This window comes from Pseudophryne corroboree, chromosome 10, assembly GCF_028390025.1.
Source record: "Pseudophryne corroboree isolate aPseCor3 chromosome 10, aPseCor3.hap2, whole genome shotgun sequence".
Taxonomy (NCBI): Eukaryota; Metazoa; Chordata; class Amphibia; order Anura; family Myobatrachidae; genus Pseudophryne; species Pseudophryne corroboree.
In genome coordinates this window covers 133,606,100-133,610,913 of record NC_086453.1, presented here as the reverse complement: position 1 = coordinate 133,610,913, position 4,814 = coordinate 133,606,100, and positions in this window count along the sequence as shown.

Genomic DNA, 4,814 nt, shown 5'->3' with positions numbered 1-4,814 from the left:
TACTACTGGGGGGGCATTACGTATAACGACGCTACTACTACTGGGGGGGCATCACTTGTAAGGATGCTACTACTACTACTGGGGGGCATTATGTATAAGGATGTTACTACTACTGGGGGGCATTATGTATAAGGATGTTACTACTACTGGGGGGGGCATTATGTGTAAGGATGTTACTACTACTGGGGAAGCCATTACGTGTAAGGACGCTACTACTACTACTGGGGGGGGGGGGGCATTACGTATAAGAACGCTACTACTACTTGGAGTGCACTACGTATAAGGACGCTACTACTACTGGGGGGCATTACGTATAAGGACGCTACTACTACTGGGGGGCATTACGTATAAGGATGCTACTACTACTTGGAGTGCATTACGTATAAGCACGCTACTACTACTTGGAGTGCACTACGTATAAGGACGCTACTACTACTGGGGGGCATTACGTATAAGCACGCTACTACTACTTGGAGTGCACTACGTATAAGGACGCTACTACTACTGGGGGGCATTACGTATAAGGATGCTACTACTACTGGGGGAGCCATTACGTGTAAGGACGCTACTACTACTTGGAGTGCACTACGTATAAGGACGCTACTACTACTGGTAGAGGCATTACGTATAAGGACGCTACTACTACGGGTGGGGCATTACGTATAAGATAAATAAGATTGTGCTACATTTTGGCGTAATTTTAAATGGGTGTGCTATTGTGTTGCCATGCCCCTTGTGAGACTACACCCCTTTTCCTGGCGCGCGCCAAAGGAATATGGGAGGGCGCAAATTTATAGTTTGCAGGGGGGCGCCGAACACCCTAGCACCGGCCCTGCCTACAGAGCTCATACACCATGAGATCTTCTTTTCTATCACCCCTGAGTGTACCCATGCATGGTCTTATTGTGGTAGATACATCATTGAATCTAAACTAATCAGTAATATTTTCACTGCTTGCTATCTTATACATTGTATCCATCTATGTGGCAGACTTATACATTGTATCCATCTATGTGGCAGACTTATTTTGAATTGCACTTTAAAGATTCTGATTTGTTTCTTTCATTACCACCACCCCTATACAGCAGTATTGTATCACATTAAGGCCCTCATTCCGAGTTGTTCGCTCGCTAGCCGCTTTTCGCAGCAGTGCACACGCTAAGCCGCTGCCCTCTGGGAGTGAATCTTAGCTTAGCAGAATTGCGAACGAAGTATTCGCAATATTGCGAAAAGATTTTTCTTTGCTGTTTCTGAGTAGCTCGACACTTACTCTTCCAGTGCGATCAGTTCAGTGCTTGTCGTTCCTGGTTTGACGTCACAAACGCACCCAGCGTTCGCCCAGACACTCCCCCGTTTTTCCCAGAAACGGTAGCGTTTTTTCACACACTCCCATAAAACGGACAGTTTCCGCCCAGAAACACCCACTTCCTGTCAATCACACTACGATTACCAGAACGAAGAAAAAACCTTGTAATGCCGTGAGTAAAATACCAAACTTCTTAGCAAATTTACTTGGCGCAGCCGCAGTGCGAACATTGCGCATGCGCAGTTAGCGGAAAATCGCACAGATGCGAAGGAAAATAACGAGCGAACAACTCGGAATGAGGGCCTAAGTTTTTACATTGACACATTGTTAGCTAGTTCAGCAACACACTATTGTTTGTTACCATACAGAGGGAATCTGTTAACCATTAACATCCAGGTTATTGAGATGGAATGCATATGCCACTCGGTATCCGGTCTCTAGGTCGACAATGTCTAGGTCTCTAGGTCAAAAGGTCGACATGAGTTTTTAAAAAAAAAATCTTTTTTTCATCTTTATCATACATAACGATCGACGTGGACTACAATTTGGAATAGTAATCTGTGCCGTGCACAGCGGTAGCGGAGCGAGGCACCTTGCCCGAAGCTTGGCGAGCAAAGTGAGCCATGCGAGGGGACACGGTGCACTAATTGGGGTTCCCGGTCACTGTACGGAGAAAACGACACAAAAAAACCTCTCATGTTGACCTTTTGACCTGTCGACCTAGACCATGTTGACCTAGAAACCCTGTCGACCTAGTTATTGTCGACCTACTTGCCACTCATGTATTTTGTGCCTGCATGTGTTACTAATTGATTGTGTCTGTGGAAATTGCTTCAGCCTAATATAGTGTCAGTCTGACCTATAATTGATCAAACTTCTTATATTGAAGCCTCCTGCTTTTTATTATCTATATTTCAGATTCCGGACGATTTTATAACCGTATTGGACTGTCAATATATTTATATAGAAATGCCTATATGTTTTTATATTATTCCTGATATTTTCGCCAACCCTAGAAATTTCTTTCTAGTGTTATGCCCCATGTGAAATTTATCTCTGAGGCTATCGTATATCTATTCTAATTATAACTAATAAAAGTTGAGTTTTAACGATTTCCATTTTTTCATAGACAAGAGTGCCCCAACAAGAGAGTTTCTTTCTGTCTTTTTTCTGTTAATACTATATTTACTCTCTGGGTACACCACCACCTGCTATATGAAATATATGCTAGTTATTTGATGTCATTATGATGTGGACTGTTCTATAACCCCTCTCTAACTACTTCAACTTAAATTGCTGTGCTTGTTGACTGTTTCCCAAAACCTCCCCTCTCCTTGGTTGACACCCTCTCTCTCTCTCCCTGATCTTCCCTCCTATTTTCCTGACACCCTCTCTCTCTCTCTCCCTGATCTTCCCTCCTATTTTCCTGACACCCTCTCTCTCTCTCTCTTTGTCTCTTTCTCGCCCCCCCCCCCCTCTCCCTGACACCCTCTTTCACTATCTCACTCTTTCTCTGATACAGTCTCTTTCTCTCTCTCTCTCTCTCTCTCTCTCTTGCTCATTCTCCCCTCTCTCTCTCCCTTGCCCCCCCTCTTTTCTTCTCTCTCTCTCCCTGAAACCCTCTTTGTCTCTCTCACTCACTCCCTCACTCTCTCTCCTGCTCCCCTGCTGCCTTATATCTACCCCACACACACACCGTGACTCACCCCTCTCCCCTTTCCTGGGTGGACAGAGGGTATTGGGAGGGTGTGGGGGGGCAGTAGGCAGAAGTTTTGCCTGGGTTCCGGCTGACTCGCCGACATGAAGAATACAGGCAGCGAAAAGACCGACAACAGAAGACAGAAAGACACTAGTTAGACAGTAGTGAGAGACCAACAGTTAAAAGTCAGACAAAGTTAAAATAAAGACAAAGGAAAACCCGACAAGACCAACAGTCCGACAGAACAAAGACCGACAGTTCATAAGTCAGACAACAGTCACATCGACCACCCCTAAACCGACATCGCATAAATCGACAACAAAACAGACCAACAAGTCCTTCATCAGACAAGATTTATACCGAAACACAACAGACCGACAGTATATATGCAGACACACAAAAGACAGACAAAACACAAGTCAGACGTGCATTTGACCGACATGACAAAAACCCGACAGTGCATACATAGACAGTAAAAAAGACCGACAATTAATCAAACAGACCTCGATAATATCGACAAGTAAAAGACAGTGTATGCACAGACAGGCAAATGATCGACAAATCATAAAACAGACAGCAATAATACCGACACATAAAAGACCGACATCATATACCTAGACAATACATACATATAAAAGAATAAAAGAATACCGGCACGCAAAAGACCGACAGATTATTAGGACAGGGGCCAATATATCGATATCATAGACTTCTGCGACTTTCATTTCCCCAAGACTACCCTCCTACATACATATCGCCGCGTACACACCTGTACCCTCAGCTCCAAATAGGTTAGGTGGGTGGACGATTGTCACCCTACAGCCGACGGCGCTACCCTCATCCGTGGAACTACAGGTCCCAGCCACACCTGTCAGCTTTACAGCTACCAAGCCTAAACCATACAGGCCAAAGTCATGAGTGCAAGGCCAAACCCCCCACACCCCCACCCTTCCCCGCAAAGCACCCCATCCCCACAGTCAACCCTCTTCCGTCCGTCCCCCCGCGATGTCTGGGCGCCCTGTCCTGGACGCCTCCATCGTCACCCCAGCAACGGCACCATGCCGTCTAACCTCAGACGCGCCTACGCTAACAGCGTTACTCCCGGCGCTACCCTCATCCGTGGAACTAGAGGTCCCAGCCACACCTGTCAGCCTTACAGCTACCAAGCACAAACCATAAAGGCCAAAGTCATGAGTGCAAGGCCAAGGCCCCCCCCCCCACACACACACACACACACACACACACACCCCTCTTCCGTTCGTCCCCCCGCGATGTCTGGGCGCACTGTCCTGGACGCCTCCATCGTCACCCCAGCAACGGCACCATGCCGTCTAACCTCAGACGCGCCTACGCTAACAGCGTTACTCCCGGCGCTACCCTCATCCGTGGAACTAGAGGTCCCAGCCACACCTGTCAGCCTTACAGCTACCAAGCACAAACCATACAGGCCAAAGTCATGAGTGCAAGGCCAAACCCCCTCCCACCCCCCCACCCCCACCCCTCAGTAGCTATTGCTGGTGACGGGGGGCCGTCCAAGACGAGACGCTATGAGTCCTGTCCACCCGCAATAGCTATTGAGAGCGTTGCGTCCAGGTATGGTGGCGACGCCGTGACTGAGTGTACAGGGGTGGTTAGGAGAACTACAAGTCTCAGGACAGATGATAAGGGCCTGTTTCGGAGTAAGAATACTTGTCTGAGAACTGTCTGTTATGTGTAATATAATTTTTTGATAATGAATGTGTGTCGGTCTTATGTGTGTCGGTCTTGTGCTTATCTGACATGTGGCCTATCTGATTTTTAAATGTCTAT